Genomic DNA, 15061 nt, shown 5'->3' with positions numbered 1-15061 from the left:
TTTGACAACTTCCTCACTGACTGCCAAAGCCTACAGCGCCACCGGACAGGCTGCTTCCACCCTGCTTGCCATGACCCTCCTGCAAGTCCACCAGGCTAAGGCACATAAAGAGCAGCACGGTAGTCCTGATCCCGACATGCTGCAGAAACTGCCACGAAGGCCACAGCACAGTCACTCGGGCAGGCGATGGCCACACTCGTGGTTCAGGAATGTTATCTGTGGCTGAACTTGGTCGAGATGCGTGAGACGGACAAGACACGCTTCCTCAACTCCCCTGTCTCCCAGTTCGGCCTCTTCAGCAAAAATGTCGAGGACTTCGCCCAGCAGTTCTCCACGGTGAAGAAGCAGACAGAGGCCATTTCACACATCCTGTCCCGCCGCAAAGCTGCCGCCATGGGCCATGCCCCGTCTGCTCGCCGAGGGCGTCCTCCTCCGGCAAAGAAACACCCTGCTCCGCCTTAACCCGGGCCCAGCTCTCAACCCGTGCGTCGAGCACCCCGCAGGAAGCACACACCCCCCGTCTCATGGACCCCCTCGAGGCTGCAGAGCAGCAGGTTGGGCAAAACCTAATACCTTTGCGAGATTCTACAATCTCAGGGTTGAGTCAGTATCGTCCCGTGTTTGATCAGTTCTGGGTCGGTAGAACTCGGTACACACTGACGGACTGACTGGGTGGATCGCTTGCACCTAGCGCCCTTTTCCTCGGCTGAGGTAAAACTGTGCGCTTTCTCTCCCAGGAGATCCCACTCATTCGGATCCCTGGATGACTCCTCCCTAGCCCTGTGGGTCCGCAGTTCAGTGGAGGAACTCGCCGACCCAATCCACTGCGGGTACTTAATCTACCCTGTACTGGAATAGGTGCTCCACAGCTCAGAACTCCTACATGGACTCCCCCTGTGTGTATTTTCCGTGGTATGGTCCCCTTACGAGCGGACCCGCATCTCCCTCGGGCAGTTCCCACTGACCCCTGGTTGGCGTGTTTGTAATAACTCCCCCCTCCAGAGAGGTGGGATCTACCACTGTCTAGGGTAGGCATAAGGATTCTGACAACTTTTTTGGGGCACTGGGGAAGGGTACGTGCAGTCTGATACAGCTGATCGCTTTTGCACGTCAAGTACCTGCCCACTCCTGTGTCAGCAGTACACATACACGGCTCAGCGCATGGCGTGATTTAAATTGGACCCCTAGTGTAGCTTCTTCGACACAACGCCAAAGTGAGCAACAGACGGGAAAAAGGCCAATGAGAATGTCTAGGTTACGTATGTAACCTCCGTTCCCTGATGGAGGGAACGAGACGTTGTGTCCTCCCGGCCACGTCGCTGAGCCGAGCCACTGTTGTGGCCGGACCATTTCTGGCTCCTCAGAAAAATCCTGAATGAACTAGACGTATTTCCCCCCCTTTATACCTGTATGTCCGGGGACGGGGTATGCAAATACTATCTGCAAACTTCTCATTGGCCTTTTTTCATAGATCAGAGGCATATTCGGCGCTCAAGAGAGACCCCTATTGTCGCTTCTTCGACACAACGTCTTGTTCCCTCCATCATATACGTAACCTAGACTTTTCTGCTTTCACTTGTTGACACAGGGAGTGTAATAAGGGTGACACACTCTCTCCTGAGGTAAACTTGTAAACAAATGACAATAGAACGGAGGAAGAGTGCATGTTTCTGGACTCCACTGGTGCTACTGTTAAAGCTGTTTGCTCTGCAATCATTTATTAAAGATTTTTTAAATATACTCCATCTTATAGTCTGTGTTATTATGATTTTTTATTATGATACCTGTGCCTGGCAGAGACTGAGATGCTGCTACCACGGATGATAATAAAAACTAGTTTAGTGTAAATAAAGTGCACGTAAGCAAACAAAACCATAATCTGAGCACTTCAGTTAATCTAAGCATGATGGAGGTGTGGAGCACAGATCCGCTCTAAAACACTGTAATAATTACGTGTATAATGGCAGTTCTAATGTGAAATGTCCACTGTGTGGCGCTGTGTTTTCTCCCAAAGATGTTAGGTTTTTAAGATGAATGCTCTATCAGCTTATAAATCAACAAAACCAACCTTCCTACTCTAAACCTACAGACCTTGCCAATAGTGTCATAAAAGCAAATGTAAAATGAAAAATGCAATTGCTAAAGCAGCCACGTAAGTAAGTGTTTATGAAATGATTATCTGCCACTTTACTCGTAATTTGTTTGAAAGCTTTTCCATTTATTTTCAAGGCTGTTGAAGCCGCCGCCCTCTTTGATTCAGCCTATAATCCGTCCTGTCAAAACTACAAATGATTGACAGGAGGAATGTGCCGTGGAGGCTGTATGGGTGGATGGAGGGAGGAGGTGGATGTATGGCCATGGACACCAATTAGCATTTTGGGGGAAGTGTCTCAGAACAATAATTTAATGCTCGAAGTTAAAGCTTGGATACATTGTTTAATGTTTGCTACATCTCTCATCTTATCCCATCAAACTGTAATCTATCCCTAAAAGTGCTTGTTTAAGAAGACCTTATTTTGCTTGACAGGTATTTATCTGCAGATTGTGTTAGCGTCATGGACTTCATGTCTCCAGAATATTCTTCTATTGTGTCTCATCTCTAGCAGTTCAGGAACTTTATCTCACTCATGACATCTTATTAAGCAAATGGAGGCTGATCCTCTGTCCCGGCCGGACCTTCCCACACCTCCTCTCTCTCCCTCAGCCTTTTCAATGGAAATGGTGCGTAAACAAATTCAATCTAACCTGCATTGTGTGGAACCTAGGGGGAGTAAAACCAGAGCGTAGCAAATCACACAGCAATATTGGTTTTAGATGAAAAGATGGTGCACAAGCCTGTTTCTGATAGTAATCCAAGTTTATTTGTGTTTAGAGTGGATTACAGTCTTTCACAAGGAAACTAGGTGACTGGAGCCGGTTGGTGTAAACCTCACAGACCACCATGATGGAGTCAAGATAGAGGATGTGGACAAAGACACACACATTTTACATCTGATGACTTAAGAGTTTAAATAAATGGCTAAAGGCACACATTTGTATTTATTGATATTCCTAAGGTAATTTGAAATACTTCACCCACATATTCAGTCATCATTTACTCAAAAGTAGGGATGGGAATTGCAAAAAATTTAACATATTCAGAATCCACTTCCACTAAACGATTCCAGTTCCTTAACAGTACTGTTAACGATTATTTTAGTAATATATATATATTCCTGAGACCCATCAATCCATTTTTATCCTCTTTAGAGGACATTTTGTATATACATTTATCTTACGCTTAACATGCCACCATTGTAAATCCTAGTATATATTAAAGAGGAGACCCCTGGCTGTTCTGTTTGGGAGTTTGGCATTGGAACTTCCATTCCTTGGGGTTTAAATATGTTTCACATAACAATTCAGCACATTTTATGTAAAAGAAGAATATTAGGTGTATTGATTTCTAATTATCATTACAATTTCATAGATTTTAAGCTTTTCTTGTAAATATACATCTTAAGTACAAAAGGATATGATTTTTTTACAAGACCTACACTCTCTCATTATCATGTCACCTGGGGACTTTTTGCCTGTACTACTGAAATGGGACTCTGATGCTGTATATTCAACTCAGAATCATGCCATTGGTTCAGGCGTGTCATGTGACCAATTGTGATCATTTTCATGGACAGGAATTTTTTCAGCAATTAAAACCTTCACTCTTTCAGAGTCATTTGGTAAGTTATTGTGACTGTACATGTATCTGCTTGTTATGTCTTTTATATTGTTGGTTGGTTATATTCTTGTATATACTGTATTAGCAGATAGGTATGGGGTTGGGTTAGGGGATCTAAAATATTAATATGATTGTATCATGTATCTAAACTTAAATTAAACATGCATGCTAAATCAGAAAATTGCCCAACCTGTGACAGAATTGTCCGAACTGAGGTAAGAACGGAAAGACAATGATATGTTGATGATGCAGGCCAAACAAAGTCAAGTGGCTGCCCTGACAAGTAAGACGTTCTTTAAATATCGAAAGATTTCTTTGGTTTCCTCTGTAAGGAACATCAAAGATTTTCCAAAATTTCGGATTTTCCAAATAAACTGTATATATATATATATATATATATATATATATATATATATATATATATATATATATATATATATATATTGGATTATTTTCATTCTAGTGGATTGGAAGCCTTTAGGATTGGTTGGTTGGGCAAATTTATGAGAGAAACTCCATTGTTTCCTGTAGTAAACATGAAATCAGAATTGACCCCATACACATTCCTGGTCGTATTGTAATGCATCAGTGCTGTTTCAAATAATTATAATAAAAAAATAAAAACAATTTGTCTAATGTAAACGTAATGTTACATTCTCCATCTCTGAAACTTCTTTTCTTTTTGGCTGACATCACCAGTTTCTTCTTATTTTCAACCACTCTCCTCCAACCACCTGGCTCCATGTAACATCAACTTTTCATGATCAAATCCAATCAAAATCAAGTCCAACCCAACATTATTTCTCTCACTGAATATCCTGTTTAGTTTGGAAATAAATGGGCTGCAAATACCATAACAAGCATGTAAAAATATGTAAAATGCTCAGCAGGGACTTCAGAGAACACTTTTGAACGATGACTCTGTGAATCTGTGTTTGGAACATCCCAATGAACAGATTCCTTAAAATGAATTGGATTATATGGATTTCCCTGTGCAACTTGATAAAAGAAAGTACACATAATGTCTGTTGTATTATTGCTGCAGCTTGCTTAATTGTAAGTCTGCGCAATGTAATGTGACATAAACACTGATGACCATCTACTCTGAAATACAACAGATTACCAAAGTTAAAAGCGTATGCCAATGTTGCCTTTTAAGATTTTTGACCATAAGGTGACCAGTTGGCTGTCAAGCTCCAAAACAGACAATCAGTTATCATAAAAGTGGTGCATATGACTCAAGCTCAATATTTTTTAGACCTCTAAAGGCATACAATAACTTTATCTTAAGAATTAAGCAAAAATTAAGTCTGTACACTTACAGGATTTAGTCAGTCACTTAATTTAATTCATGCTATTTAGATTCACTAAATTCAGGGGGCCTGGGTAGCTCAGCGAGTATTGATGCTGACCACCACCCCTGGAGTTGTGAGTTCGAATCCAGGGCATGCTGAGTGATTCCAGTCAGGTCTCCTAAGCAACCAAATTGGCCCAGTTGCTAGGGAGGGTAGAGTTACATGGGGTAACCTCCTTGTGGTTGCGATTAGTGGTTCTCGCTCTCAATGGGGCACGTAGTAAGTTTTGCATGGATCACGGAGAATAGCATGAGCCTCCACATGGCGAGTCTCCGCGGTGTCATGCACAACGAGCCATGTGATAAGATGCACTGATTGACGGTCTCAGAAGTGGAGGCAACTGAGACTTGTCCTCTGCCACCCGGATTGAGGTGAGTAGCCGTGCCACCACGAGGACCTACTGAGTAGTGGGAATTGGGCATTCCAAATTGGGGAGAAAAGGGGATAAAAAAAATTAAAAGATTCACTAAATTCATGTGTCTCATATGTCTGGAATGGAGAATAGCAGTTTGTTGGGTGTGTGGTCATCAGCGTCCGTGTCTGCTATGCAGTGTAGTTTTCTGGTGTCGGGGAGGGTGTGGAGACAGAATGCACACACTACTGCTCAAACTATTTCCTGTCCTGCACGCTTGGCCGACAGGGCCTTCGCCAAGACTCACCGTCGCCCTGGATATGGTCCAACAGGGTGCGGTGGACTGTCTGAGTGGACCACTAGGAGACTACTGGGCCCGGGCCAGACCACAGTTATGAGCGAGAACAGGGATTTCATTTTACTGTCTTGTCAATGTGACAAGTTGCCAAACAGTTGTTTTAAACAATATTAAAATTTTTCTTTACTTGGAAATTCATAGCGGTGTTTGAATAGTACAGCCGTTATTGTTTCAGTCATAGTCATTGTTTTTGTTAATATTTCTCCAGTGCTTTAACAGAACCTTGGAAACTGCGGTAGAACTGTTGCACTGCTGGGTTTATAGAGTAATGTAATCCAAACGACAGCAAGAAAATTGGAAATGCGTGCTGGGGGTTAAGGCATTTCAAATATCCCTAACCAGAAGTATTAAACCTTGGTGTGTCTCTCATCAGACACTTTTGTGCTACAGACATGAACGATACCTTAAATCATGTGGCTTGTTGAGGAGAGGTACGCTGTTCTCATTAGTCAGACTTAAGATTTTTGAAAGGCAGACAATAATATGGCTGAAAAAATTACATAGACTAATATTGAAGGAGGGACTCAAGCCATGTCAAGGGAGCAGAATATTAGACTTGGCCCAGAAAGGAACAAATTAACAACCACTAAGAACACCCTAAAAAAATGTAAAGCAACGCCCTGGGAATCAAACAACAAAAGGTCGTGGTGGCTAGTTATGCATGGGCAAACTTTTTGTGCAATTTATAGTTGAGAAGTGTCATTTCTGCACCACTAGATTCATAATCTGTAAGTAAACTGAACACCACACATCTGGATTTAAACCAGGTTATAATTCTCTTCTCCATTGTTTGATCTTTATTTGATGAATTACTGTTGACATGACCATTAGATAATGTACACAAACATCACCGCCTGTTTTCATCTGCTGGTAATAGTGATATGCAAACTGCCCAGGGCAATTTTTGTGAATGAAGCGCAATCTAATGAGTCTAATTTACATAGAAAGCAGGCGTGTTTGCGTGAAAAAGAATGACAACGACTTTAAATACTTTAAATAGACTTTTGATTTAAATGATTTAAATACTCAAGATGCAGTGCAATTTCAGCGCTGAATGCACAGCTTAAACTAGATCGCGAGTGGTAACTGAATAAGACTAACTGCACTTGTTTAGCGCCCGATTCACTAAAGGAATTATGCAGATCGGGCAACAGAGCAAACGCGCCCACAAAATCGCTGATAAATGCAATTTGCATGTGCAATTTTGATCTTGTGGTCCGATTCTGAATGTAGTCGATGATGCGAGTAGCCCCAGAGTGCAGTCTGGACGATGGGGCGGGGCGACACTTTTGGGCGGAGCGACACGTGTCGCCCCGCCCCTATTTTTACGTTCCCGCCATTGCCATTTTCCTCCGACTCCCCAGGGGGCAGTTTGCGATGAAAGGCAACGCCAGCGGCGGCAGTAACGAACGAACGAATGATACTCAACGTTGATTGATAAGTGGTGAGTAAAAATGGTTATGTAGATTTATATTAATATATTTAAAAATGTATCATGATGTTCGAGAGTCAAATCTGGAATAATTGCTTAAGCATATCCCAGTGTATTTCAGATGATATAATTAAACTGTTCTTTGTTTTTTGTTTTTTCCTTCTTAGAATTTGTGAGATTCTTCTATTTTTTAACAAACATGGGGCACCACACCGTCAGTAACCAGAGCAAAACATGAAGATTATATGAAGTCCACTCTTAAACTGTGCCCATTTTGTGACTTTACTGAACTATATTTCGCACATGGTACATCTCCATGTTCAGTAGACATTTTGAGACCGCAGTAAGATACAAAGGTTTGGTTCTCCAAATGGATGATTTGTATTAAATAATTACTATAACCATATTAAATTAAGTTCAGCTTGGTAATGTGCTTAATTAATTCATTTTCAGATTTATTCATTGTCAAATGCAGCAACCAGTGCCGAGAAAAGGCCCATTTTCACTGCTGCTTTTGTGAGAAGACTGTTATTAATAGGTCACAATTAATGACCCACATATTAAGCCACCACGAGCCTCGTGTTGAACCAGGAGTTACTTCAGACATGCATATTGAGAATGTTATGAATAAAGACACAGGTAATTGAATCTTGAAGAACTTATTCTGTTATACAATAGCAATATGTTTTCTTAAAGCTATGTTTAATTTTTTTTATTTGAAATCGAGAGCAATAAATTACTGAATTGTTAAAGTATGAATGAACAAATAATTTTTCTATATTTTTATTAAATAATTGTTGATTGTGTAGTGGGTCTGAGCGTACAGCACGAGTACAGCGCCTGCAGCTCGGGAGCACAGAGGGTTGAAGCTGAATCCTGCATTAGAGAGAGCCCTACATTGAAAGTGGAAAGGTTTTGTGATACAGCAAAAACACAAGATCCCACATCGACAACGTCCGCTTCTTCAAACAGAGGTTAGACTTCTTGACAAAAACAAAATATCACATATTTGTTTGGCATAATTCTCTCCACGTAGAGTGATCTGTTCTAACTGGTAATATCTTTATTGCTTTATAAGAATCTCTTCCAAACATGAAGTCCAAAAACCTAATGGATAAAAGGAACAAGCCAGCAGTTACACCTGAATCTGAACTTCAGTGTGAAAATGTCAAGAGTTCTACAGGTAACCGACTTGTAAACTTGCACTACTCAGGGTTGCAGTGGTATGAGATTTTCACTGTACAAAAACTGTTTTAGACATTATCTGGTTTAATGGTATATGGTCCTGCTCAATAAAATGTGAGAGTCATTAAAACATTTTTTTTTTTAATCATTTGTCATTGGATCATTTTTTACTCCTACTCCAATAATAATAAAATAATTATTTGTACAATAATAATTATTTATACTCAAGTTATTATTTCTATAAGCACTTTTACTTGAGTACAGCTTTTGGATATTCTGCCCACCTCTGCTGTCACACCAGATAGCCTAGATTATCAAAACTTCGTTAATTTACTGTTTGAATTGTGTGATAAAAGTAACAGAATTTGAGACTTTTTGGTTTTATTTTTGACTAGAAACAAAGCTCATCACAATTTTACGGATGGAAGGAATGCAATAAATAGTGTTTAGTTTGGTATCTACTGAAAATAGCATAGGCTAAAACAGTGATCTTGTGATTTAAGATTTAATATAGATGATATATGTTACAGTACTATAAATAAGCAGATGTGTGAGATATAACTCTTAACCATGAAACTGTCATACTGCTGCAACCCTAAAATAATATACTGTATAAAAGTTAGTATGCACAGTGATCTTAAAACATTCAAACAACTACTCCAGCAGAAGAAAAAGGTCTGAGGACTCATAATGTGAAGCCTAATACAGTTGTGTGTGTGCACTGTAATTTGACACTATTAAAAAACAACTTAAGAAAGCACATCCAAAGACGCCACACTGAATGCAGGGAGACTGTATCATCCAAAAGGTATTTAAGGTGCCAGTGTGTTGATGGCAAAAATGGAATTTTTGCTGTTGAAAAGTCTTTCCATGGTGCATCCACTCCAATCCATGTCCTTAAAAATACCTGGGGAGAGTCACAAAGGTCTGAGTGTGAATTGGATGAGTGTTGTGTTACCAGAGACTTTGCCCACAGAAGTGGTATTTTGCCATTTGAGTGTGACCATTTGCAGTCTTTATCTTATTGTCCACGTGTTGGTCAAATACAGACTGATCTTGCTGAAGAAACATTGTGTTTGATGGTTGACCAGAAGTGGTTTGGAGAAGCAAGGAAACACCAGTTAATTGATCTGAAGAAGGAATCTCTGGCCGAAGGAGTTCCATTGTCAGTGTCTGTAAAATTGGAGACCAACTCAATAAATTGCATGTGTCTGTGTTTGAAAAAAACGCTCATACTACAGCAGACTTGGCAGAGTAATGGTCTCGTATGATGTTAAGAAAAACTCTTGGTACTGCCCTTGCTCAATGCCAAGGAAATCTTGTATTCACAAGGCTGTTTCAAAGTGGCATCTCTTTCACCTTCAGAAAGAGTTGTTCAAGAAGGTGAAAAGTGTGGAGGAAGTTCCTCCTGAATCACCTGAAGGAAAAAAGATGACAACAACAGCTATCCACCATCTGACTCAAACATCAAAGAAATGATCCACTACATGATGACACACAAAAAACTTCCCAGTGAGCTTCCCAAGACATTACTAGATCATTCCAGAGATCTAAAGTCCAACCAGTGTCTTCCAAGGAATCTGGTGCCCACAGAATTAAAATGTACCAAGTGCACAGCTGAAAGCTTAAGTGATCCAATACTCATCACAAAAGATGCCAAGATAGTGACATTTTCTGGTGTAATCCAAGGTATGGTTGATTATTGTAATATTACATTAACATGTGCTTTCAGATATTTTTATGTATATTTTAGATTCATGCATTTATTTACGTCTTTAGGCATATCTACTTACTACAGACAGTGCCCACACTGTGAAATGGTATATAGGTACCAAGAGTGGTCAGATGGAATACATAATTTCAATGACCACATTCTCGTGTCATTGCATTTGTGCATGTTCCTAAGAAACTCAGTAGAGGTATGTCATTGTCTCTATGTCAAGTTGCTGGGTTTTTTCATTCAACATTTCATTCATTCAATGTATTTTTTAACTTGTTTAATTCCAGAATAGTACAGCAGTAAGTAGGGTAATGGATACATTACATTCAGTTGAAGGTGGGCCTTTTCCTAAAAATGAACTTGTTTTACAAGCCTATTTGCACTTTGAGGCCATGACAGAATTGGATTATCATTACAATTGTGTCACTTGTGGGCACTACCCAAGTGTAGCCATCATGGATCTCCACAAGAAGGGAGCCTTCGGCATGCCTGGTATGTTTAAACATTATCGTTTGATATATTTAAATGTTTATTTATAACTATGGATAAATATATTTTGTGAATAAATTAAGAAAATAATCACATCCACATTGTAAAGTTTTTTTTTTAATTATTATTATTTTTTTTATATATATTTTCAAAATCCTATTATTTCACGGGGATAAATTGCATTCATGCTTAAATTGAAATGTAAGTTAATGTAATCTAAATATATCCTACTGTTAAATACTATAGTCTTTGTTTCATTTTATTAATTGATTGTAGTGAGTGAAATTGACCCCCCACCAAATTATGACGGCTATGTGGATATTGAGAAGTTTTGGGAGGCAGTAACAGTAGAGATGATAAGCCGAGGTTTTTATACAAGTATGTCTCGCATCACTTTTCAGTTATACAGCCTTTTTTAAGTTTCTTTCTTTAACCACAGTTTAACTTCTTTCTCTTTTGTTATTAGGTGGGATGAGGAACCCTTCGTTGTGCCCCCAAGCTACAGCTTTTGGAGCCATGGATTGGTATTTATACTAGATCATCCAACATTGTTCTCAACACAGAGTACGCTAAGCGTCATGTGTCACAAGACTCTTCTGAGGATGACGTACCACTTACAGAAGAAAGGCTTGCAGATGAGCTGCTAAATCTCCGGGTATGGTTTGTTACATCACAGCAATATATTAATTGAGATATTTTGTTCTGTCATGATGTGTAATCATTTTGTTATTTTTTTCTTTTTGGCTAGGTTGAGGAAATAAGAGCCCTTTCTATGGGTTGTGGAATAGATCACAAAGGTTCTAAAATGGATTTAATTATCCGACTAAAAGAGAGGATGTCAAATAGAGTCACCTACAACAAGGTTTTTGAAAAAGTGTGGGGTGCATCTGGTAAGTCAGACTGTACAGTTATGTATTAGGGTGGCATAAAAGTATTAATATAACAGTTCTTGTTTATGTAATCATTTTGCTGTTCAAATTGAGGTGATGTGATTTTTGTAAATTAAGACCTCTGATTGTAAAAATGTATAAAGATTGACATATTGAGTTTTCATGGATAATAAATTGACATGTCTTTCACTTTAGGTGGCTGGGCTGTTATAACCTGCCCTTGTGGGGTTGTGTACTCTGTGAAATTTAACATTAGAGCAGAGAGCCCTCGTGATTATGCTGATCTCCTGCTTTCATGGAAACATGTTCCCAATGTTGCTGTGTACGACTACCCAAGGGGACTAGCCTCGCATACAAACCATCGTTCAAATTAATTATTTCATCCTTTTGAGGGTCGATTACTGCAACCATCTGAAGAAAATATTAAGAAGGCATTAGAAAATGACTTGAAAGTCAGTTTGCCATGGCTTAACCACAAGAAAGAACCAGCTGATCAAGATGGCCATCCTGTTACTGGTTCATGTGACCATTATGTCTTGTCTGATGTGTTCCATCAGAACAACAGTAAGGATCCTAGGGATTCCTTGAGAAAGATTGGACTTGTCCCGGAGCTTGCAGGAAAAATAAACAGTCAGACAGCTGAGCAACTCTTTTCAGATATGAAGAAAAAGAACTACTTCCTCAACATGATGAAACCATCATCCCACATATTCCTTGCAAGAAATATTCTGCACCATAAAAATGTTGCACGGAACAATACAGTTGTGAAGCAGTTACAAAAATTTACAGATGAGAACACTGAATTCCAGTTTGATTGCAATGGAAAGATAATTTTGGGTAATGTTTTATCATTGTGTGTTATATGTGTGTATGTGTATATGTAAATAAATGTGCATGTATACGCTTGTGTGTTTTAGGTGCAACCATGAATCCTCAATCCTCAAACACGGTTGATACTGCAGCATGCAGTCAAATATCAGGTATGACGTTGTATTTGTTGTGGTAGGAAAATCAATAATCTTTGATTAAGAATATTTTATATTTATATATGTGTGTGTATGTTTTATTAGAGTGAAGATGTTTGTTTATGTGTGTTATGTGTGTTTTTATGTGTGCATCCATGGCTGTGAATCCTCAATCCTCCAACACTGTTGATACTGCAGCATTCAGTCAAATCAGGTATTAAGGTGCAGTTGTGGTAAAAAGTTAAGACATCTTTGATTATTCATATAAGTGATAATTCATGTTGTTATTCCTCTGTTTTTATTTTATAAGCCACCATATGAAGAGCAAACGTCACAGTGTGACAAGCCACAAGCCCTTCTGGGCAGTGGAGGACATGCTTCCAAATAAAGCAGTTTGGGGCCAACCATTACCAGAACATCTTCAGAAAATGGTAGTAATTAGTTTGTGGCCATACTAAAATTCTTAAAACATGATCTTAGTTTATGCTTTTTCATTTTATTTTTCAGGTTGTAAGTGTATTGGACCCTAACAGTGACCCAAAGGAACGTATTGTTTCTGTGGGGTCCACTGTGCTGCTGCGTTCCGATTTTTTGTCTTTAGGATTGTCAGAAGGAGTTGAAGCAACGGTAAAATAATTTTTTATTTGTAAAATGAGATGGAAAAATATCAAAGGAACTGATTTCATTTGTTTTTATGAAAAAAATTATAGATTTTGAACTGTTGCCTACTGAATCATAGAGCACATCGCTTCCGCGAGGGTAAGGTAGCAGTCTCGAAGATTTTATTGAAAACCGGATACATTTGTATCCATCTGATAATTGTTTCTTCATTACAGGATATCAGTGTGTATGTTGTTAATTCTTACGTGGTAGCGACCTGGCTTCCGCCATTCTCTTGTTTCCCAGAGTTGTCCCTTCCGGTGAGTTCTGGAAGGTTTATTTTGTGAAAGATTTTATTATAGCTGAATATAAAGAACAATAAATAGTTCCTAGGCTCTGATATGAAAATTGATCAAATTCCTACATAAATTTTAGGCTAATGTCAGTCAGACACACCTTGTGGCTCTGCCAGCTTGGGTACCTGGCCACTGGCTGCTGTGTGTAAGTATTATAATTTAAATGAGAACTAAGTTAACAGGCAGTTGTAATTTAAGCAATATCCAATAATCTAAAGAATAATCTAATGTGTACTAAACAATGTGCTGTTGAATTTACTTCAATTTGAATTTACTTGTACAGCATTGCATGTGCATTTTACAGATTTTGAAACCAAAGACAAGAGAAATGTTTTTCTCGATTCTATGCAACAAGCAGCATTTGGACCATACATTGACACCTTCAGGTTATAGAAATGTTCAGAATGTGTTCAGAGATTACAGTGGTTCTGTTTTAAACTGTAATCTTTTATTTCCACCGTTTTGTTTATTAACTTTTATTTTGTGTTTACTGGAATCTTCAGTGCATAAACAGTTATGCGTCAACAAACCACAGATATGACCCTTGTTTGCAAAGATAGTATATCGATATAGATATAGATAGTTTCTCTAAAAAATGGGGAATTTATTTTTCTTTTTTACAGGAGCATTGCAAAACTCATTGACACCCAAGAGTGGACAGAGAAAACTGCGATTACATTTGAAGTGAAACATTTAATTTAAATGCAAACAAAAGTTTATTTCATTACACAGGATATATGTGTGCTGATGTGATGGAAATCTGTGAAGGTAAATGTGTGTACTTGTTTTAATCCAAACCACAGGGAATACCGAAGCAGGTGGGTGGGAACAACTGTGGGATCTACATACTGATGGTAGGTTACATTTGATTTGTTATTTTAGTGAATTATTTTAAGTTATACCCTGCTCATTTTCTTGCACTTTGTGAATTGTAACAGTACACTCTCTATACATGGCTTTGGGGCTCCGGTTTGATTTTACAGAGGTATGTCATTACCTCATTACATCTTTCAAGTTAAATAAACAGACATTATTTATATTATTATTATTATTTTTTAAATTCAGGATGACATGCCCCTGATCAGGAGGTGGTGGTGTGCTCTCATACTGGACAACTTCACTCTGCAAATGTATGTAGCTGTTTGCATGTTCCTACATTAAACATTATATATATATATATATATATATATATATATATATATATATATATATATATATATATATATATATATATACATACATACACTATATCTACCAATGTACGTACCTACCTCTTGTCATTTGTTCTTTTAGCTCAACCAGACAAAAGGCAATGTCTTCGGGAGATTCAGACAAAGCAGGTAATTTATTGTGCACATACATTCATTAAGAACTAATAATTTTAAATTGTTACAGCTACAAAGTTGTTCAGATATGAAATTTGATAGATTATGTACTATATTGGTTGCTCAATAGCCGTGTTTCCACTGTGACTTCTGAGGCTTGATTGTGCCTCATTGTGGCTTCCTCGAGGCCAATAGCCACGGCTTTATAGTCCACTGACTGAATACCTTGGTACAAAGCGGGGCCAACTAGGGCTTGAGTGGTCAAATGCAAGTTTGATGAGTATGGACAGAGAGTCAGCGCCATGAATCATTCTAT

At 38.7% G+C, this 15061-nt stretch overlaps 1 pseudogene; it reads left to right on the top strand.

Moving 5' to 3' along the window:
- Window positions 1-8168: 8168 nt before the first annotated feature.
- On the top strand, window positions 8169-14527 carry LOC127634545 (uncharacterized; annotated as a pseudogene).
- The last annotated feature ends 534 nt before the right edge of the window (window positions 14528-15061 follow it).

This window comes from Xyrauchen texanus, chromosome 41, assembly GCF_025860055.1.
Source record: "Xyrauchen texanus isolate HMW12.3.18 chromosome 41, RBS_HiC_50CHRs, whole genome shotgun sequence".
Classification (NCBI taxonomy): domain Eukaryota; kingdom Metazoa; phylum Chordata; class Actinopteri; order Cypriniformes; family Catostomidae; genus Xyrauchen; species Xyrauchen texanus.
Note: the sequence above shows the minus strand (reverse complement) of the source record. Positions and strands in the feature narration are given on the sequence as shown.